This window comes from Mesoplodon densirostris, chromosome 7, assembly GCF_025265405.1.
Source record: "Mesoplodon densirostris isolate mMesDen1 chromosome 7, mMesDen1 primary haplotype, whole genome shotgun sequence".
Lineage (NCBI taxonomy): Eukaryota > Metazoa > Chordata > Mammalia > Artiodactyla > Ziphiidae > Mesoplodon > Mesoplodon densirostris.
This window is the reverse complement of record NC_082667.1, coordinates 66,337,702-66,361,223: the sequence shown is the minus strand read 5'-3', so window position 1 is coordinate 66,361,223 and position 23,522 is coordinate 66,337,702. Positions and strand designations below refer to the sequence as shown.

At 46.9% G+C, this 23,522-nt stretch overlaps 1 protein-coding gene across 6 annotated transcripts in view; it reads left to right on the top strand.

Annotated features, from left to right (window-relative positions):
* IRAG1 (inositol 1,4,5-triphosphate receptor associated 1) overlaps positions 1-23,522 on the top strand; it is a 122,100-nt gene that overhangs the window by 18,915 nt on the left and 79,663 nt on the right. The window lies entirely within an intron of this gene.

Here is a 23,522-nt window from a genome sequence, read left to right as displayed (position 1 = left end):
GGAGAAACAGGCTGCCATGGAAATGGCTTCCTGTGGCATCAGCACCAAGCTAGAAGCTCAGGCTTCCCCAGGTGATTCTGCTTCCCTAGTCTTCATTTTTAGGAATTAATTTACAACTAATGACAGAGAGTCACCCAGGTCACTCTCTGCCCTTCCAAGCCATGTGCCAGGTTAAAGGCCTTTGACTTGGTAACAGCAAGCAGCATAAATCTAGAGCATTTCCTGTGTGGGAAACAGGGCAAGTGATGCAGTGTCAAGAGGGCCTGGGCAGGAGTGAGCACAACCAGCAGAGCTTAACGGTTGCCCAGATCCCCACTGGGGTCTGACACAAGGCACTCTGGGTGAATGGGGACGTTCTAGAAATACTGACATCCTCAGGGGACTGGCCTGGCCCAGGGTGGAAGGCAATTTTAGATGCTCGACTACTATTTTTGGATTCACTACTGCTCCAAATGGTGGGCAGCCATGGAGGCCTGCAGGGAACCCGAGCACTGTTTCCCAGAACAGCTCTGATTCAGCCTGCCCAGAATGCAGGCCAGTGCCCACTCCCCGCATGCTCTGGGTTTTGTGCATTTCCTAGTTATATGCTGGTAGACAGCACCCAAAGCACCCAATACTAACTCCTGCAAAGAGAATTCATCACACACTAATACAAAGGGATCAACCACCATCTTAGGATATGACTCAAGACTATGTCGGGGATACTGTGCAGCTTGGACTCTGGCTAACTTAGGAGAAAAGGGATCAGAGCCAGAGACATCCAGAAACTTCCCTGGCTTTCCCTTCTCAGAGTTGGCTGAATCAAGCAGGGAGCAGATTCTGTGCAGGGAACAGAGTCACTTTTCCTGTTGAGCTGAGATTTCCTCTCACATGCTTGTCAGCAGTAGAGGGGCCACAAGACAGGGGAACAGGCAACACAGGATGCCTTTATTGGGCTAGCTCTGGATGGATGAAAGGAATATATAAGAATGTGTTCTGGGAACTTTCCAGCTGAAAGCCCAGAGGAGCAGTGCTGGTGTGCTTGTCACAGGTCACATTCCTTTCTGTTTCCAAAGCTAGTCCTTACTGATGAAGGGGAAGAGTGCAGGGGATCTCCAGACTGCGATGAATCCTGTCCTTGAGCCTCGTTTCATAGAGACTTCAGGGTGAGAATAAAAGACGTCATTCCCGTTTGTGCCCATACCTGTAAAAACAATATATATTTGAAGGTCTTTGCTAGCAGAATTCTAAATGCCTCAGGTGAGAAATGATGTACCCTGCAAAGATGATTTGACTTTTGGGAATGTTGCATGTGTTGAGTGTGGTCTGGAGTGAGTGTGTGGATGTGGATGTGCAGTGTGCATATGTGGGCACACGTACTGCATCCCAGCTCTCACCATCCATGCCTTGAGTGCCTGATGAGAGCTCTGTCTCTTACTGTGGAGCTCAGTGGCTTGCTCTACCTGGTTTACTGCTGTACACAGAGCTTGGCTTTGAAGATGATCAGTAAATATCTGCTAAATGGAAGAACAGACGAGCGATCTGCACGTGCATCTTGGCAAGTTTCTCTTTCTTTTGGGCGTAGTCTTGTCTCCACGTCTCTATGTGTCTGTCTCTCTGAGCTCATGTCCCTGGTCCCTTCATCTCTTCCTATTTCTTTTCGTCTTTCTGTTGTCTCTTTCTCCTTCATTTCTCCTCTCATAACCCCATACACACACATATACTCCATCTCTTTTCCGCAACCTGTCTCCCTAAATTTCTTGTTGTTTTCTTGTTTTTCTTTTCTCTTTTTTGGGGGCAAAAGTTTCATTTTTTAACAGCTTTGTTAAGATATGATCCATATACCATATAATTCACCCAATGAAAATATACAATTTAAAAATATACAATTCAATGGTTTTTAGTACAGAGAATTGTGCAGCCATCACCACTATTTAATTCCAGAACATTTTCATCACCCAAAAAGAAACCTGTATCTATTAACAGTTACTCCCCATTCCCCCACATTCCTCTAGCCCTAAGCAACCACTAATCTACTTTCTGTCTCTGTAGATCTCTCTATTCTTGACATTTTGTATGAGTGCAGTTATACAATACATGGTCATTTGTGACTGGCTTCTTTCACTGAGCATAGAGTTTTCAGGGTTCAACCATATTTCAGCACTTCATTCCTCTTTATAGCTGAATAATATTCCATTGTATGGATATACCATATTTTATTAATCTATTAATTAGTTGGACATATGGCTTGTGTCCACTTTTTGGCTATTATTAATAATGCTGCTATGAACATTGTGTACATGTGTTTGTGTGGACACATGTTTTCATTTCTCTTGGGTATATACCTAGGAGTGGAATTGGCAGATCATATGGCAAATCTGTGTTTAACCTTCTGAGCAACTACTAATGTGTTTTCCAAAGTGGCTGTATCATTTTACATTTCCACCAGCAATGTATAAGGGTTCCAATTTCTCCATATCCTTGCCAATTCTTGTTCTTATCTGTCATTTTTCTTTTAGCCGTCCTAATGGGTGTGAAGTGGTGTCTCATTTTGATTTGTACTTCCTGATGGCTAATGATGTTGACCATCTTTTCACATGTTTATTGGCCATTTGTGTATCTTCTTTGGAGAAAGGTCTTTTCAAATCTTTTGTCCGTTTTAAAATTGTTTTTTGTCTTTTTATTACTGATTTGTTAGAGTTTTTATACATTCTGGATACAAGTGCCTTATTAGATATATTATTTGCAAATATTTTTTCCTCTCCTATTGGTTGTGTTTTCACTTTCTCAATTGTACCATTTGCAGTTCAAAAGTTTTTAATTTTGATGATGTCCAATTTACTTATTTTTTCTTTTGTTGCCTGTGCTTTTGGTATTGTATCTAAGAAGGTACTGCCTAACCCAAGGACACAAAGGTTTACTCCAGTGTTTTCATCTAAGAGTTTTATAGTTTTAGCTCTTCCATTTAGGTATTTGATCTATTTGGAGTTAATTTTTGTATATGGTATAAGGAAGGGGTCCTACTTTATTCTTTTGAATGTGGGTATCCAGTTGTTTCAGAACTATTTGTTGAAAAGACTATTCTTTCCTCCATTGAATTATCTTGGCACCCTTGTTGAAATCAACTGACTATAAATGTAAGGGTTTATTTATGGACTCTCAGTTCTGTTCCATTGATCTGTATGTCTATCTTCACATACTACCCAGCATCATGTTATCTTACTGTAGTTTTATCTATTAAGTTTTGAAATTGAGAGTTGTGAATTACCCTTTTTTTCCCCTTCTTTCTTAAGGTTTGTTTTGGTTATTCTTGGTCCCTTGCATTTCCGTATAAAATTTAGGATCTGCTTGTCAGTTTTTGAAAAATGGCTACTAGAATTTTGATAGGGATTGTGTTGGATATATAGATCAATTTGGGGAATATATAATCTTAATATTAAGTTTTCTGATCTATGAACATGGGATGGCATTCTATCTATTTAGGTCTTTAATTTCCTTCAACAATGTTTTGTTATTTTGAGAGTGTAAGTTTTTCATTTCTCTTATTAAGTATATTCCTAATTATTTTATGCTTTTTGATGCTATTATTAATGGAACTGTTTTCTTTTTTTTTAATATTTATTTATTGATTTAGGCTGTGCCAGGTCTTAGTTGAGTCACACGGGATCTTCATTGCAGCATGCGGGATCTTTAGTTGTGGCATGCAGACTTCTTAGTTGCAGCATGCAGACTCTTAGTTGTGACATGCAAACTTTTAGTTGCAGCATGCATGCGGGGTCTAGTTCCCTGACCAGGTATCGAATCCGGGCCCCCTGCATTGGGAGTGCGGAGTCTTACCCACTGGACCACAAGGGAAGTCCCTGGAACTGTTTTCTTAATTTCATTTTTGGATTTTTCACTGATAGTGTATAGAAATATAGTTGATTTTTGTATATCAGTCTTGTATCCTGCAACCTTGCTGAACTTGTGTATTAGTTCTAATAGATTTTCGGTGGATTCCTCAGCATTTTCTCTGTATACGATTATGTCATCTGCAAATAGTGATAGTTTTACTTCTTCAAAACCAGAATTCTTGGGGCCTACTCCAGAGCATTTTTATTTCATTAGAGGGTCCTGAAAGGAGCTTTGTGGCTGGCCTAGAGAAATACTAAAGCAGTTATTCCCCCAAATTCATTGATACCAATTCCAAAGATTAGCTGTTTGAAAAAGAATTGAATTTAAACCCGATATGGCTAAGAAATTCTGTCAGTAGCTGTATTCGTTTGCTAGGGTTCCCATAACAAAATACCACAGACTGGGTGGCTTAAATAACAGAAATTTATTTTCTCACATGTCTGGGAAAGTCCAAGATCAAAGTATTAGTAAGTTTGTTTTCTCCTGTGGTCTCTCTCCTTGGCTTGCAGATGGCCACTTTCTTGCTGTATCCTTACATGGTCTTTCCCTGTGCACACACATCCCTGGTGTCTTTCTGTGTGTTCAAATTTCCTCTTCTTATAAGGACATGTGTCAGGCTGAATTAAGGCCTAGTGGCTTCATTTCAGTGTAATCACCTCTTTTAAGACCCCATCTCCAGATACAGTCGCATTCTGAGGTGCTGGGGGCTAGGGCTTCAATATGTGAATTCTTGGAGAACACAGTTCAGCCCATAGCAATAGCCTTACTGGTTTTCCTCTGAGAGATCGGATTTCTGGTTAGTTGCAACTAGTGAAGCCAGAATTTATTTAAATAACCCATTCACAAGACTACCAAATGACAGTGACCTGCAGCCAGAATTGAAAGGCACTGCCTCTAGTCCTGAGCTAAAGGATCCTCACTTGTGATCTTGCATGTTCCTTGAGCTCACTTTTGTCAACCTGCCCTAGAGCCACATCAAAGAGGGTCCAGCCATCAGACTCAGACATGCATATAACACCTAGAACCTCTATTTATACTGCCTGCTTGAAAGAAAGTAATTCCAGATTCTGCTGGGTAAACAGTACGGTGACATACTTGCATGAGGAGTCCTTCTGTGAAGTGAAACGTGAAGTTCTTAAATGGAAAGATTCCCGTGAAATGAACTTTAAAGTTCTGAAATGCAAAAGCTCACTCTAATTTTGTTCTTTTTTGAGCAAAGAGTCAGCTGTGGAAGTTCAAGATGCTAACTATTCTTTGCTCTTTAATTCTTACAATAGCCAAAAGCAAAATTAGTTACGTCTATAGAAACCAAAAATCAAGCTTTCTCTCCAGGTATTCTGAGCTGAGGATACATCTCACTTCAGCTGGTGAAATTATCTCCCTCTTTCCTCTGCACAGTCTCTGCTCCCTTTTTAAGTCTTTTATTTTTAACTCTCTTGCCTTCTGAGTGTTTTTTTTTTCTTTTTCTTTTTTTCCTTCTGAGTGTTTTTATTGACATCTGGCCACAAACCCTTTTAGCAGGCGTTGTAAATCACCCATAGGGAAATCAATAAAAACCAGTTCAATTCATAGTTAATACTGATTTGCTCCCAGATAACCAGGATCCTGCAGCCTCAGAAGTTATGCCCATGGGGGGATCTGCAAGGAGGGTGAAGGGTAAGGGGGGCATTGTGTTCTGAAACAGGAGGTGGGCAGCCAGCTCCCAGAAGCTCAAGGAAGGGATGGACTTTGGCCTATGTCCATGCTTTTCTCATCTGGCCTCCAGGGAAAGCTCTGTGTTTCCATTTCATCCAGCTCAGATTTTTCCAACCACATCAGTGGCATTTTCTTATCTTCTAAGAATCTGCTTCAGAGTTAAAGTATCTTCTTTAAGCCTCTAGAAGGGGCAGCAGGAATGAACTGCTGGATTTGTTGGGGAGGGAGAAGGTGGCAGAGTAAGTTACTGTAGCACAGAGGCGTGGAAGAGGAAAGAAGCTCTGTCAAGCTGTCTGTTGTCAGGCCACTGCTTTCTGTCCCCTCCAGGGGTCAAATGTCAGAACTTTATTGTACAGAAGGTGAAAGCTAGGCCCAGAGAAAGGCATGACTGGCCCAAGGTCACAGAGTGGTTTCATAATGAGGTCACAAAGAAATGGCCTCACTGCTTTGAAATCCTAGTTTTCTTCCCAAAAGGAACTTTTCTCAGGAAGTGCAAATTCATGGGTAGTCAGAATTTTAAAAAAGTAAGCCTCCAGAGAAAAAACATCAATCAGCTAGTTCATTTATTAAAGAGGAGTACATCAAATTGCCTACTGTAAGGGGCATCTAACAGTTTGGACCAACCATTTATGCCCTCTTGGGTAAGGGGAGCATACTAATCTTTGAAAAGAGAATTTCCTAGAAGGGGGTTTTCCTCTCCTCTCCGTCAAGGAGAATATTCTTTTTTTTTTTTTTTTTTGAAAACATCTTTACTGGAGTATAATTGCTTTACAATGTTGTGTTTCTGCTGTATAACAAAGTGAATCAGCTATACGTATACATATATCCCCATATCCCCTCCCTCTTGTGTCTCCCTCCCACCCTTCCTATCCCACCCCACGGAGAATATTCTAACTGCAAGGCCCAAGGTGCTGGAGTTGGTGGGAGCCAGTGAGATCCTCTGTGGTGCCCTGAGAGCAGGGCCTCCCCTGCCCCAGGAGGGAGAATCAGGCTCACAAGCAGGACTGCAAGGTAACACTCAGAATGCCTGATTTTACTCCCCAAGTAGCCCTGGTTTCCTCAAGTTGAACATCTCTGACCCTCCAGGAAGTCTTGTCCCCTCTCCCCTTAGGTGTTTTCAGAAGACGTATGCATGTAATCTGGGTTAAAGAATTATTTGATTCAGTTCAACATTTGCCAAACCCTAATTATGTATCTGGTGCTGGGGATACAAAGATGAAAAGACTGGGTTTTGAAGGATGAATAGGAGTCTGCCTTGAAGCCCACTGAGTTGCTGTCAGCCAAGTGGGGAAGACCAACCTGAAAACAAATAATTGGAATTGTGTTAGAGCAGGTTTGGCCAACTTTATATGTAAAAAGCCAAATAGTAAATATTTTAGGCTTTGTAAGTCAGATAGTGTATGCCTCACCTACTCTACTCTGCCCTCGGAGTGTAAAAACAGCCATAAACAATGCATAAATGAATGGTTGTGGCTGTGTTTCAATAAAATTTTATTTACAAATAGAGTCAGTGGGTCGTATTTGGCTCAGAGACCAAATAATTTGCTGCACCCTTTGTCTCAGGAATGTCATCATAATATGGGAACCAACCCTCCCAAGCGTCCATTTTCTGGTTTGTTATCAGCCTCTCTCACCTGGAAGTGCAAGTGAGAAATTTCCAGAAGCTTCAGCATTTCCAGAAGCTTCTTAAGAATGACTCAGCTTAAACCCTGGATTGAACTCTGCTGTTTACCAAACAGTTAACTTAAGGACAGGTACTATACATATAACAAACTGCAATTTAACAGACAGAACATACGGGAATCTGATGTTAAGGATAATAACTTCTCCATGATGACTTGGTGAATCCTTAGCCAGAAAAACCTCTTCTGGTCCTGTGCTGGTGTTTTTTTTGTGCCGCCTCTGCTGCCGGGTTCCGTATTGCCCTCATCATGGTGTGCTGAACCGAACCCTGGGCTTGGAGACAGACTACCCTGAGCTCAAACCCTGTTTACAGTGCTTGGTAACTGTAATGCCTGGAGCAAATTACTTAGCCTTTCTGAGCCTCTCATCTGTAAAATGGGAATAATAATATCATGCAGGGCTGTTGTAAGGACTGAATATGATAAAAGGATGTAAAGAGCCAGGTAGAGCACCTAGTGCAATAAGTCTGGCTTTTCTTCTGCTGATGCCTCGGAATTGTTTCCATGCACTCACTGTCTTCATTGTGGGAAGATGACAACTCTCCTGGAGAGAAATCCTCTATGGTTCCTTCCTGTCTCAGACCATTAAGCAGCCGCAGTTGCTCATGCCTGTTCAAGTAGCAGCATACTGAAATTCATGTGCCTCAGGCCACCAAAATTTGCTGTTGGGACAGTCATTCCCAGGCTCCTGCCTTTACCTCCCCTCCCCCAGCCTCCCAGGCCATTGCACATCACTGTTTACCATAGCCTGCTCTCAAGCTGTGCTTAAAGACTCAAATCCTGCAGCTATTTGCATAAATCTGGACACCAAGGGAATTGCTCCATTTTACTTAAGCACGTGGTTTCTTGCGGCCACAGCCTCCATCCAAGGAGCATCTTTTGAATTGACCAAACTGCAAATGCAGTTCAATTCAGATTCTCTTGGTGAAGAAAAGACCCCAGCTGAGACCCACAGCTGCTCCTGTCCCCTCCACAGGCCTCGCTGGGTGAGGTGTGAGCTTCCTCCTTGTCCTGCAAACTGAGGTCCTCACCCCAAACTGTGGGGCTGGGGTCCAGGGCAGAGGGCGGCAATCATGTTCACACAGCCTCCCGTTGCTGGGGTCTCAGGGTCTGCTCTCCTGGGGAGGGTTAACAGGTGCCATCTGACTCTGAGCCAAGGGGTAGATGGCATGAGTTCCTGGTGGTCATCTTCAGGAGGCAACGACATTTGAAAATCATTTAAAGGTTGAAATTTGACTCAACAAACACGTCTTTGTGTTCACCGTGCTATCTTTTAGGCAGGAACATGCAGGCTGCTCAAACCTAGTTCCGCCTCTGGAGGCTGAGTTTAAAAGAGTGTGGGGGGGGGGGGCTTCCCTGGTGGCGCAGTGGTTGAGAGTCCGCCTGCCGATGCAGGGGACACGGGTTTGTGCCCCGGTCCGGGAAGATCCCACATGCCGTGGAGTGGCTGGGCCCGTGAGCCATGGCCGCTGAGCCTGCGCGTCCGGAGCCTGTGCTCCGCAACGGGAGAGGCCACGTCAGTGAGAGGCCCGCGTACGGCAAAAAAAGAAAAAGAAGAAAAAAAAAAAGAGTGTGTGTGTGTAGTAGGGGGAAGGGTGAGAGACAGGCATCGTTGTGGGGGTGGGTTTGGGTGGGGCTTCTGGGAGGATGCTGAGCCCATCAACAGGTGCAAGGGATGCAGAATGAAGAGCAGGTTCTGAGGACAGGGACATGGTGATAAGTTTAGTCAGGGGATAACTTAGGGCAAGAGCATTTGCTCCAGATCTGAGTTTTTCAGATCAAACTCTCATGTAGGCAGCAGAGTGATGAGGGAAGCGAAGCCTTTGGTGTTGAGAAAGACCCTGTAAAGCCAGTTTTACAAAGGATAAGCTGTTTGTCCCAGTTGGAAATCTTTATTGCAAGAGCCAAAAAAGCCAACATAAGCCAGTTTAAGCAGAAAGGGGTATTCATTGGTTCTTGAAACATAAAAGGCCAGGGATATCAGGCATGGCTTGATCAGGGCCTTAGATGATAGCCTCAGAACCTAGTTTCTTTTGGCTCTTTGCTGTGTTCTCTTTCACACTGATTACATTCTTAGACAAATTCTTTATCATCACAACAAGGATTCTGTTTTCACCTTCTTAGATTCAAGGTCTGCAGTTAGGAGTAAGAATCTCATTCCCAGGGATTTCCCTGGTGGTCCCAATGCAGGGGGCCTGGGTTTGATTCCTGGTCAGGAAACTAGATCCTGCATGCCACAACTAAAGACCCAGTGCAGCCAAATAAATAAATAAATATTTAAAGAAAGAAGAAGAAGAATCTCATTCCCAGGATGCCCAGCAAAGTCTTACTGTATCTCATTGGCTCTGGCTGGTCACATGCTCACCCTTGAACCAATCACTGTAATGGGGAAAGTGATACAAAGATGGCCTCAGACTGCCTCCAGCACTGGTGTTGCCAGTTAGACCCCTCGCCACTGATCATATGACTGCTCTCAATAGGCTCCGTGGACCTCAAACTCATGGGGCAGGAAGTGGGGCACAGTCTGGCAACTTAGCCAACCCTGTACTGAGATGGGGAGACTGAGGGCAGAGTGGTGAAGGAACTCATCCCCACACAGGCCGCTGATGTCACAGTCTGCTCTTCACTCCCCCAGAAGGCTCCTGTCACCAACCCGTTATAATCCTTCCTTTGGCCTCCTGAAGCACATATTGGGCCTGACTCTGCCCGGCAGCCCAGCCCAGGTTATCGGGCTTATTTCCACAGCTTCCGAGAACTAGGATTCCCAGCGTGGAGATAAGTAGGGGGTGGGACTTGAGCTGGGCGCTCCATCCCAGCAGGGAAGAACTATATACTCTGTTTGCCTTAGATGGAGCAGCTGCTTCCTATCTGCCCCGGGGGATGCTGTGAGAAGCACTTTCAGTTCTGTGCCTCAGCTAGGGTTGCCCTTGCTGGCCCTGAGGTAGGGCTGTGATGTGGAACAATCCAGACCCCCTGTCCGGAAACCTCTGCCAATAACTCTTGTTCTGTCTCTTCGGAGGTTAGATAGGAACAGGAGTGACTCTGCTCTTGAGAAAGAACAAAGATCCCATTTTAGGCACAGAAGACCCAGATCTTAGTCCTGACTCTGTCACCTGACTGTGTGACCCGGCACAAGTCACTTTACCCCTCTGAGACTCGATTTCCTCATCCGTGGAATGGAAATATAATACCTCCCTCACAGAGCTGAGAGGGTTCAAAAGCTAATAAATAATATCATACATACTGTGCCGTGTGTGGAGTAGGCCAGATGAAAGGTGTGGTTTGATTCTAGAGTCCTTTCTTTCAAAAGGAGGATCCACCAGGTACTGAGCTCTGGACCCGCACTACATTTCCACAGCTGGGAAACGTGATGAAAGCTCTCTGCCTTCAGGCTTGGCAGATGTGGTTTTGTACAGGAAACCACTGCGTGGCAGATGGGGGCAGCTGTAAGGTGCTATCATGGACCAGAGAGCACACAGCATCCCGGAGAGGTCAGGGAAGGCTTCCTGGGGAGGCAGCCTTGAAGGACACTCTTGGAGCCCCAGTGCCCAGCACGACACTGACACTGAGAGCCACTCACATGTGTTTCTTGAATGAATGAATGATTTAGGCAGGCACTGTGCAGACCATCTTTTCCTTCTGACTTTCCCAAACCAGTTGCTGCATGTAGACCCTGATGGTTACTCCCCAGACCAAAGCTGGGAAGGGAGAGGGAGAAGGAGGGGTCATGGAGGGAAGAATGGCAAAGAAAGGCATGCTGGGAATTGGACATTCATTGGTTATTTTTGTTTGTTTGTTTGGGGATGGGGTGTTGCCGAATCAAGGAAGAAATTTTATTTTATTTTACTTTTTTTTTTTTTTTTACCATTTTTTTGGCTGTGCTATGTGGCTTGTGGAATCTTAGTTCCCCCACCAGGGATCGAACCTGGGCCCTCGGTAGCGAAAGCGCAGAGTCCTAACCACTGGACCGCCAGGGAATTCCCAAGAAATTTTCTTTTTGTTTGGAACAAAGTTCCCAAGGTGGTAGGGCGCTGTTCCTGGCTTTTTTCAGATTGGCCACTCCTGGTGGCTCCCTTTAATTTCTCAGGACACCAAAGAGACTATCTTTTTTTTTTTCTTTTAACAATGCCATTATTTACTATGCAAGTAAGTCAGGCTCATTGTAGAAAAAAAAGGGAAAATAGAGACATAAATATTCAAAAGATATTAGATTGAATTTATTCATAATTCCATTTGAAGATAACCGTTTTTAACATTTGGGGTTCAAGATGGTTATCTTGACTTCTTTCCCCCACCCTCATGAATAGATAGAGCCATATATCAATGTACATATATTTCACATAAGATATATATATAGAGAGAGATGATTTTTAAATGAAAGTAGAATCATGCCAGCTGTTTTTCTTCCCCCTCAACCAATATATTGCGAACAAAAATGACTATGTCTAAAGCATCAAACCTTTACGCCTTTGAAGCATTTTGGATGGAGATGTTCTAAAATGGAACTCGCTCTCCAGTCTTTCCCAAGGAGCCAGCATGGGAACTCTGCTTCATTCATGCTCACCGTAGACATGCTGTCTGTACGGCAGGGATGAATGCAGGGCCTGGGAGGCTGTCTAAGATTGGCCCGGACCCAATGGCCCCAGGGTCTGGGCCACACAGAGTGCTTGTGTCTGCTCTTCAGAGTGTGGCTGCTTCCTTCCTTGTGGTCAGTTGTGTTTTCTCATTGTTTTTAATCTGCTGTGGGCTGGAAAACCAGAAAACCAAGCCCAGAGAGGAGCATTATCTAGGTTTTAAGTCAAGTCCTCTGTTGCATCAGGCACAGGTGATTTGTGTTATCAGTATTTTCTTTCTCAGATGTGAGTAAAGGAACACTTCTTAAGTATTTACTATGTTCTGGATACTTTCCATGCCTATTTTATTTAAATCTCACAACAACACTTTGAGAGAAGTAGCTTAACCCCTGTCTTACAAACAGCAGACTGGTCCCATAGAAGTTCATTGCTTTGTCAAGGGCCACTGAGCTGTAAGTGCCAGAGCTGTGATGGGACCTGGTCTGTTTCACTCCCAAATCCCTGCTTTTCTCCTTGTACCACGTCTCATGCTTGCTGCCAATTCTGGGCTGGGTTTGGTTTGATATCATTGCCAGGGGCAGGGCCACTGGACTGGGGATATGCTTCTGCATGGAGCAGGGCTTGGCTCCCACGAAGGTGTGAGGCCAGGCAAAGATCTGTCTCCTCAGGCAGCAGCTCCAGGGCCTGGACAGCAAGGAGAGGCCTGTAGAATCACACATCACCCAGAGAGCCCATGGGAGGGGGCCTCATCAGTCTGTAGAGAAGGCCAATCTCTGCTTAGCTGACTGGCCTTCTCAGATAGTGCTTACAGTTGGCACTGCTTATTGGCCTTGATTTGAATTAGATTAATTAGCAGGAAAAGCCCAGGAGAACATTTTCTCATGGTATAAATCAGAGGGGGCAATTGGTGGCTGCAGACCAAATCTTGACCAGGGATGTGTTTGTCTGGCCCGCCTGGTGTTTCTCTAACTTTTTGAATTACATTTAGCATTTATAAATTGGGAGATTTCATATTTAAACATCTGGGATTTGGGCTTTTCTTGAAAAATTGGGAGATCTAGCCAACAAAGATGGGTATTTTTTTCATGACCCCCCCCCCAGTTGAATAGTAACTGTCCCGGTTAGATGGCACCTGTGCTCTGTGGTCAGCCACACCCCATAATGGCTGTCATTCATCTCACCTGCCTGGCCCCTGAAGGATCTGAATTTCTCGCCTTTACACGAATCCTAGTTTTACAGAAGCTAGTTGCCAATTAAAGCAAAGCCTTCTTAATCTGTTTATTAGTGATATGGTTTCATTCATTAATTAATTCAACCAACATCTAGTGAGTGGCCATTATGTGTTTTACCCTGTACTGGATGTGGGTCATAAATATATGAATATTTATTCAAACAGTCATAAAAATGTGAATAAGGTATAGTCCCTGCTGTTGAGGTGCTCAAATTCTAGCTGAGATGAGGTCTGTGCAAATTGCTCTGGGAGAACAGAGAAGTGTGGTAAACTGAATAATCCTCCCCTGCTCCCCGCCAAGATGTCTGTGTCCTAATCCCTGGAACCTGTGAATATGTTACCTTAAATGGGAAAAGGACCTTTGCAGATATGATTAGATTAAGGTTCCTTAGATTTGGAGATCATCCTGCATTAGCTGTGTGGGCCCAGTGTAATTCCAAGGGTCCTTATAAGAAGGAGGCATGACAAAGTCAGACAAAAAGGAAATGTGAGGATGGAAGCAGAGGTCAGAGAAGAGAAAAGATGCTACACTGCTGGCTTTGAAGATGGAGAAAGGGCCACCAGCCAAGGAATGTAGGCAGCCTCTAGAAACTGGAAAAGCAAGGAGATGGATTCTCCCCTAGACCCTGCAGAAGGAACACAGCCTACTGATACTGATTTTAGCTCACTGAGACTGATTTTGAACTTCTGACCCCCAGAACAGTAAGATAATAAATCTGTGTGGTTTTCAGAGACCAAGTTTGTGGTAATTTGTCCCAGCAGCCATAGGAAACTAATACAGGAAGGGAGAAATTTTTTCTGGGGTGAATGAAGGAAAGAATATTTGAATTAGATGAATAGGAGTTCATCAGGTATAGAAAGGGGATGGAAGGCAACCCAGGCATAAGGAAGAGGATTATGCAAAAGGTATAAAAAAGCAGGGCATGTTTGAAGGTTGGCTATTGGTTCATCGTGGCTGGACCATAGGTGTATGATGGCTGAAATAAGAGATGAGGCCAGGGAGAGGGGCTGGAATCTTGACTTAGAACTGGTTACATGGGAAAAGAGACCAGTTCTAAGTCAGGATTTCTTATAATCTCAAAGATTATAATAAAGGGAAGGGTGATCCAACTTATGTTTTAGAGAGACTGCTCTGGCATCTTATGGATGGTGGCTGGAAGGGACCAGACCAGAGGTAAGGAGACCAATGAGACTGTTGCAGTGACCCAGGTCACACAGAGCCATGGCTGGGATGGTGGCTATGAGAAAAAGGGAAGTGATCAAAGACACCTGAACTAGGATTGACAAGACTCGGAATCGAACTGAATGTGGGGAGTGATGACTGCTGGGTTTTTAGCTTGAGTGCGTTCACTAGCACACAGGAGTGGGCTTGTGGGAGAGCAGGGCTGGGGGCAGGAAGAAATGATGGGTTCTGTTTGGGACATGGTGAGTGTGAGGGGACCATAGTGCACATGGGAAGAGTTGCCTGAGGGGCTCAGTAGTGTGCTGGTAAATGGTCAACAGCCGGCTCTATGGGAAAAAAAAGACGTTGATATATAGCATTTGCTGACTCCTGCGATATAAATACTCCCATCATGACCAATTTTAAGTTACTAACTCAACATCACTAAATGTGGAGTTGGGAAGAGGTACACGGTCAGGCACCAGCATACCACTGGAGAAGTTCCCACAAAGTACAAGAAAGAAGGACCTAAAAATCCACCTCCTTCCCAAGACAGGCTCAGTGACTCACTGAGGCCACACACCTGGGGAAGGTAGAACCAGGCCCAGAATCTAGGAGGCAGCTTCTGGTCCTCCACTGATTAGAGGCAGCCTCAAGCCCTGCTGATGGCCCCTTGGTGCCCTGGTCAGTTTTGCAGACCTGGGAATACTGTGTGGTCCTTGACCCCAGGACAATGACTCATGTCACTCTGGAGTGAGTGACTCAGGGAAGAGGCTGCTGGGTGGCCTGGAACAAAGAGAACTGAGAGGGATTTATTTCTCCTGGAAGCTCAAAGGGGGGCTCAGATACTTTTCTGCTGTTCCCTGTGCCTTTGAACTGCCTCCGATTAAGCAATTGCACATATTTCCAAGAAGAAAGAAAATTTTTTTCAAGTGGACTTAGTTTTTATTTTTTTTTTTGTGGTACGCGGGCCTCTCACTGTTGTGGCCTCTCCCGTTGTGGAGCACAGGCTCAGCGGCCATGGCTCACGGGCCCAGCCGCTCCGCGGCATGCGGGATCCTCCCAGACCGGGGCACGAACCTGTGTCCCCTGCATCGGCAGGCAGATTCCCAACCACTGCGCCACCAGGGAAGCCCCTGGACTTAGTTTTTAAAAAAAGAATTGCTAAAGTGAACAAGCTGGAGAGGAAAGCTGGGGAGATGTTCTGGCTTACTTCCTGTCCTGGCTGAGGCCGGGGCTGGGGGTAGATAGAGGTCTCGCTGTGACTTGACCACTTTTCAGGGGGTGTAGAACATGGATCCCAGGCATTTCAGGGTTTCTCCAACCCTTCCCTGCTTCTAGAGTGGCATCTAAGGTCCAAGGGGCTTCCTGAGTGCCAGAGAGTCGGGGTGAGGAGGGCGCCCATCATTTGACAAGGTGATCCTCCTGTTTCTGTCAGTCCTTGCTTAGTAGGTAACTTCTGAACCTGCCTTTTCAAGGCACCTTCAGGTCTAGCAACTGTCTGCTCCTAGGTGCACAGAAATGATTGTGTTCTCCGCCCCGTGTCCCCCACCCTACCCGCTGTGAGGATGTCTAAAGGCCTCATCTATCAAGTCATATCAAATAGCCATTTCCTCTCTCTGGGGTCTTCTCCTCTGGGTTCTGTCTGGGAAATGGGGCCCAAGACCTCTCTGCTCTCAGATTTGGGGATCTTTTCCCACTTCCCCAGGGAAGCAGGGCACAGGCCCCATTCTCAGGGACTCACCAGAGTCTACCCTCTCACTGCTTCCACTCCACTTTTCCTGTCTTTCCTTTGTCCCATAATCTTTACTAGTCTTGGGTTGGGGGGAGATTTACCATTACGTAGGATGTTTTTGCCCAAATCCTTTTTTGTGTGCACTGAGCCCTTCCCGTTTCCCTAAGGGCTAGCTCTTTGTGATATATAAGGCAGAGATAGACTCCCTTTCCTCTATCTCCTGCAGCTACAACTGCCCCCAGCCCCCGTCCCAGGCAGTGAGCACAGAATGGCCTCCCTGTTTGCCCGAGGGGAAGGGCAGTGGGGGAAAGGAGATGTGAGGGGAAGCAAGGAGTCTGTTAGGATTCCAGACATGCCACCTATCTTGAGTAGCCCCTGCACGCCCCCCACCAGCCGAGCATCGTGCACACTCATGTACTCTTCCTCTGGGGGCTGACCCGGCCTCCCCTCTTGGATATGGCCCTGGCACAGGTCTCAGCAGATGCTGGCTCACCCTCAGGGCTAGAATGGGTTCTGAATCAGGGGAGGAAGGCACCCCCAGCCAAAAGAGCCCATGAGAGACCCTTGGGACTGGAGAGCATGGCCAGAGTGTGCAGACTCCAGGCCAGAGTGTCGGGAGTGCTCAGGGACTCCTTGCCAAAGCACCGCTGGGCCGCAGCCCCTGTGCTCCCAGCCCCTGGACCAGAAGGATTGTGCTGACGGGGAGAGGTCATTGAGAGGGTCCCTTCCGGTCCCTCATCCTCCCCTCTCTGTTGCCCCCGAGGCCCCTTCCTTCTACCCTTCTACACCCCACCCTTGCTCTCCACTCCTCCTTTCAATCCAAATCTGCTTTCAGGATGGACACTTGGGGCTCCCACTGACATGCCGAGGACTGTGCCCCCTTCAGTCATCCATTCTCCCATTTATCCTGTGCAGCCTGAGCACTTGCACCAGATCTCAAGCTAGGTTTCATCTCTCCCTTGCAGAATAACAGCCTCTGTGCTTTGGGAGTCAACACAGGGGTGGCAGAAAGGTCAGGGTCTTTGGAACCAGATAGACTTAGGACTGACCACAGCACAGAGCTTGGATGACCACAGTGCAGACCTGGGGCTGACCACAGTACTGCGTGCTGTTTCTGTAAACCCACCACTGCAGACACTGGTTGCCCCATAGCAGAGTGAATGGCCCCTGGTGGGTTTAATTCCAATTATGTCTGATGGTCTTTTATCTGATTGTCAGTACAGAGGAGAAGCCCTCTGTCTCCTTAACTTGCCAGAAACAAAGGCAAGAACTGTGCCACCCAGGATGAACACCAAACTCTCTGGGCCTTGGTTGGGTTTTGGTGATGCCGTGGCTCAGAGGGCTCCGCTGCCCGATTCAGAGAATGGGAAAGGAACTCATTGAGGGTATAGTCTGTGCGGCACCCTGTGTGTATTTCCTAATTTAATCCTTACAACAACTTTAAAATGTATGTACTATTGCCTCCATTTTACAGATGAGGAAACTGAGGCCAACAGGAGACTAATCCAGCAAGAAAGAGGCAGAGGGAGAATTAGAACCCAGTCTGCCAAGGTCCAGAGCCCTCTCACAGCATCTCAAGGTTAGGAAGCAAGATAGGGCTATTGTGAGGGAGACCCCAACTTGGACTCACTTGTGGGGTACAGGACTCAGTTCCGCAGTTGGCCAGGTCTAGGAACCCACAGAGGCACCTCTTAGCACTTTGAGCTGATCTCTGATGCCCAGGGAGATTTTCCAAGTGTATCCAGTTGGGAACATCTTCACCCACCCAAGATCAGAGGCACTGCCAAGGGGTGCCTGCTTTCACAGCATGGACACATCAGCTTATTATTTACTAAAAGCAAACCTTTCAAAATAAGAGGCCAGAAGGCTGACATGTGTAGTGGGGCTGGGGGGCAGGGTTCTGGGACCTTCTCTGGCTGCTCCTCACTCACAGGTGTGGCTTTGGTCAAGTCCCTGCCCCTGTCTGGGCTTGTCGGATGGGAGCAGGGGTAGGACTGGCCCTTCTCCAGTGGCCTCCTTGTCATCCTCTGAGTTTGCAGAGGGACTGAGAGGGATGTGTGTGCAGCCACCCCAAACAATTCCCTCCATCGAATTCTTCATCTAGAGATAGACCAGTGGTATTAATAGCAACTTAATCTCTTTCAAATTCTTTGTGCTGCTAAAATGAAAGCAAAAATTCAAAGCTGGGAGAACAAAAAAAAAACCCTCCCTTCTGAGAATTCTGAGTCACTCCAGAAAGGTCAGTGGAGTCTAGGTTAACTCATTATTTCCCAGAAGCGTCTCCGGCTCTTCCGACACCCAAAGCTTAACAGAGGGAATATGAGAGCCACTCAGTTTGCAGGCTGTGCTCCTGGGACACCGTGGTTTCAGAGCGGGGTTTGGTCTCTTCTGGACTGGTCACACGGCTCTGGGAGAGGCATCCCAGGGGCCATTGTAAGAGGCCCCTGCTTACCAAGAATGCCACCCATGAGCTAGTGGACTTGGCCCTGCAGGGAGCTGGGGAGTCAGACCGACCTGGGGTTGACTTCCAGCACTGCCACTCATGGGTGATGCGACTTAGGGCAAGTCTTTGAGCCTCTGTTTCCTCATCCGTAAAATGAGACTAATCATAATGTTAATAATAATAGTACTTACACGATCCACCTCAAGGGTTGCTGAGAGCACCAAAGGGGATGTAAAGGCCCTTGAGAAATCATGACTCTTAATGTTGGCCCCTGTGCCTGCTGGCACAGAGGCAGCCCCACAGGAAGCCACCCCCCTCCCGTGACTGAGATGCGCAGTTGTGGATGGGCTTGCCTGTGCTTTACGGCTGCTCTGTCAGAACAGCCCCTCCTGCCCTCTCCCCACGGCCCACAGGGTCCTACAGCAGCTATTCCCAGGGGCAGAGTCTCTGCTACTCACCTAACAAGTGTGGGCCTTTCTGGGGTGAAAGGTTGGATGGACAAACTAATGGACAGTTGTATAAATAGAAGATTAAGAAGTTGAGTGGTTGAACACATAGACCCACAACCCGATGGATGGATGAGTGGGTGCGCTTGCCACCCTACATAGTGGGGATCACGCAGCCTCTGACAGTGGGCCCGCTCTTTTTTTTTTTTTTTTTTTTTTTTTGCGGTACGTGGGCCTTTCACCGTTGTGGCCTCTCCCGTTGCGGAGCACAGGCTCCGGACGCGCAGGCTCAGCGGCCATGGCTCACGGGCCCAGCCTCTCCGCGGCATGTGGGATCTTCCTGGACCGGGGCACGAACCCGTGTCCCCTGCATCGGCAGGTGGACTCTCAAGCACTGCGCCACCAGGGAAGCCCTGGGCCCGCTCTTTTGTCCCTGTAAAACCCCTAGCCTCACAACCTGCTGCTTCCTCTCCCCTGCCCCACCACTATCTCATCCCCTCTGGGAATGCACACTCCCACTCTCCCCTGCAGGACAGCGAGAACCCATGTGGCATTCAGCTGCTACACACTAGCCGAACTCCTGGTGGAGGGGCCGGAGTAGAAGAGGGGAGAGACGAGGGGCCTTGAATCAAACTAGCCTGGGTTATAATCCTTGGCCTGCCACTTATTAGCTGTGTGATCTTGAGCAAGTTGTTGCAGCTCTCTGATCCTTAGTTCCTTAATATATAAAATGGGAATAATAAACAAGATAGAATCTGAAATGCACCTCGCATAGTGTCCAATATTCAGTAGGCGACCTAGAAATATCTGATGAATAAAAAGGAATAAAAGTATATTAGTTTGCTTTCTTTAATGAATAACCAGGGGCAGATAAAAATATTTAAGTGTGGTTTAGAGGCTTTTGGCTTTTTCGATGACACAAATCGTTGGATAGTTATTCCAGCAGAGGCTTAGATAATTTGTGCCAGGAACAAAGGTAGCTGGAGCAGCCAAGTTGCTTCACTTCTCTGCACCTCAGTTTTCCTTCCTGTAAAATAGGCCGAGCTGTATAGTTAAGCACTGGTTGGGGGCAGAAAGAGTAGAGTCCAAAGGGCTGATGGCTCTTGGCAATGACCCACCTAACCCTTTGCTGACCAAGCTGGAGAGGCAACAAGAAGGGCCCTGAAAATGGGTTAAAGAAGGAGCGGCTCAGAGACCAAACATCACTAAATATTTTCTCCTTTTTTGGGTCGTTGCTCTAGATCACCACTTCCTGGAGACTATATTCTAAACTTTGCTGTGATGGATGCAAGGTCCACGTGCCCACGAGCTCCAGAGGAGCCCAGATGTCACCCTGGGGGAGGGACTCTGCTTTTACCTTGCTATTTTAAGCAGCGAGTTTACAATAATGGATGGGAGAGAAAGCGATGGGGCAGGAACAGTGTGGGAATGGCCTGGGAGGGTGGGGCTGCTGGGGCTCCCCCTGAGGAGCTTGGGGTTCCATCCTGTCAAGGGTGGGACCTCAGCCAGCCTCCACTCTGCTTTATCCTGCAGCAGCTGACACCTCTTAGTGCTTGTCTGACTTAATTCGCTTCTGTTGTACTTTGCTTTCTGACCCAGGGACCGACTTAAGGTGTTTCTTGAGGAGCAGGAGGTGAAGGAAAGGAAGTAGAGGTATTTCTGATGCGACTTTGGAATTCCACGGTCCTAGAATCCTATGGGATGGGGCCCTCAGATCTGTGGTTTGTTAGGAGGAGATCAGGATTTCAGGGACTCCCAGGGCTGGAAAAGGCCCCTGAAGTAGGTTAGGAATCCTATGACCCTTGCCCCAGCCTTTGATGAAACTCTCCCAGGAATGGGGAGCTCATTACCTTAAAGAGCAGCCCATTTCATTTTCCAATGGTTCCAACCACTAGAAAGATTTCCCTTGCCTTGATCTCACCTTTCAGTCATTGGCCATGCATGTACCCTTTGGGGACAATAGAATTACATGAATGGCTTTCAAATATCTGCAAAGAGATTTTATTTCTTCCTGTACCTTCTCTTTTCCAGGCTAAAGGTCTTTAGTTCTTTAAACACAGATTCTTGTCCTGCTTCCCCTTTTTTGAACATGCCCCAGAGCGTCTGAATCCCTCATAGCATGCAGAGCACAATACACTTCATGTAGATTAAGACATAAACGAAAAGCAGAACTGTCAGCTTCCCTGTTTTGGAAACCATACTCCTATTAAGACAGCCTGGATGGACTTCCCTGATGGTGCAGAGGTTAAGAATCCACCTGCCAATGCAGGGGACACAGGTTTGAGCCCTGGTCCGGGAAGATCCCACATGCCGTGGAGCAACTAAGCCCGTGTGCCACAACTACTGAGCCTGCACTCTAGAGCCCGCGAGCCACAACTACTGAGCCCTCGTGCCACAACTACTGAAGCCTGCACACCTAAAGCCCATGCTCTGCAACAGGAGAAGCCACCACAATAAGAAGCACACACACTGCAATGAAGAGTAGTCCCCGTTTGCCGCAACTGGAGAAAGCCCACGTGCAGCAACGAAAACCCAATGCAGCCAAAAGTAAATAAATAAAATAAATAAATTAAAACGGTATTTAAAAAAAAAAAAGACAGCCTGGAGACCTGCACACACATTACACATCATTTTAAGAGTTTTCTTGGGATGTGTAGTGCACTTTTCTGGTAGAATTGGGGTTTGTGGGTATTCTTTTGCTACCCTCAAACTCTGTTACCATATGCTTTGCCCAGCACCACTATCGTCACTGCGGCTGAAATCCAAGTCAAGGTGATAGTAATCAGTCACAGAGTTTACCTTTGGGCAAACCTGATGCTGAGTTTACTCACACAGAAACAACCTGAGCTGGGAGGCACAGCATGCCCTGGCCCCAGAGCTCTCATTCCCAAGAGCCAGGTTAAATCTGTCCTCTTGACCATGACCCACCTTCCTGTCTCACCTCCTCCACTAGACCTCCAGCTATCCTGTTCAGAGAAATTCAGTCAGCATTTCAGTGTTCATGATTCAGTCTAAACACCATTCTAGCGTGGACTCTTCCCTAAAACTGTATTCCACTCGTCCCAATTTCTGGAGTTAGGGACCCTTTTCTGGGATCCTGCAGCTTCTCACTTCCAAAGTGTTTACCTCCTTATCTTGTTTTCCAACCTCCTCCCACCATTGGACTCCATGTTCCTTGAGGGCCAAGACCACATTTTCATGATCCTTATGGTAGAGTAGGTGTGAGTGTTGGTGGTGAAGGAATGAATGACTCTGCTCACGGATCATCTTCTTGAGATGAGATTTCTTGAGCCGACCAGCAGGGGTCACCCCAACTGTTTCAGAGCCGAATAGGGCTCCCTGTCCACCGAAGAGAGTGACAAAAGCCAAGATGGTGGTCACAATGACTAAAACTCCAGGGCTAAAGTTCTCCAGTTCTTTAAATACAAGTCAACAAGCATTTCTGGATGAACCTCCTGGGTATCCGTGATCAATCAGACCCCTTGCCTGCCTCAGGGAGCTCAGTCAAGAGGTGTGTGTTAGCTGGGGGTGTCTGTCAGAGCTGTGACTGATGCCACATCTGAGCTGCACCAGAGCACTCTGGCTCTAGGGCCTTCGCAAGCCATTTCTGTGGTACAGGAAGAACACCTGGTGTCCTGGGCGAAGGCAGGGCTTCCTGGCTTCTCCTCCTGCAGCCTCCAGCAGACAGCATCTTGCATAGCACCCAGGGTATAGTGGATACTCAGTAAATGGCAATGTCCTCCGTTTGCCCTGTGTGTGTCCCAGCAGCCCCCTGACTGCAGCCGAGGGCAGGGTCTGAGGACGACATCTGCCTCTGGTGCCTTTCATCTGCTGTCTCCCAGAGCAGCTCCTTCAAGGAACCTCGGAAGTTGCAGAACCAGGCCGGTTGTTGGTTTTTCGGGTCCCTGGAGGTGTCATCCATCCCCCTAGGGCAGGGCACCTAAAGGAGTTTAGGGGTGGGAAGAACCCAGGCAGAGCCCTCTGGACCTTCTGGGCTGCAGAACAGCATGCAGGTAGCCTCTGTGAGCACCTACTCCATGCTGGGTGCTCTCTTTTCATCCTAGGGACAGTCCCACATGGGAGGCATTCTTATCTCTGTTCCCCTGACGAGGAAACCAAGGCTCAGAGGTGAAGCAAAGGTTCAAGGCTACACAGCCAGTGAGTGGCAGAGTGAAGACTCAGATCTAGGTACCTGGTTCCAAAGCCTGTGTTCTGTCTACTCTTTCTGCTCTCCTGCCTCTCCAGATGGAGACCTGACATGACTGGTCCCCTTTTCTTAGAGGAAGCGGAGGAGCCAGACCCATTGGCTCAGGTTTATTGGAGAGATTTTGGTCCCACACCTCTTGACTGGCAAGAAACATGAAAGTGTGAAAGTGCAGTTAGTACTTACAAGTAACAGTCGTTAGTAGTTACAAGTTAGTACAAGGAGTTACAGGTTAGTAGTTACAAGTAAACCCAGTTCAAACTGACTTAAACACTAAGAGACTTAATTGTTTCTGTAACTGGCTAGTTCAGAAAGAGTTTCAGCTGCAGGTGAGCTTTGATCAGGGCTCCAGCTCTGTTTTTCTGCAGATCTCCGGGGTCTGCTCTCCTCTGGGTGTGTCAGATTTCTCCTCAGTCTGACCTTCCTCATGGAAGCAAAATGGCGTCTGCAGCACCAGGTCTCACATCTGCACACTCC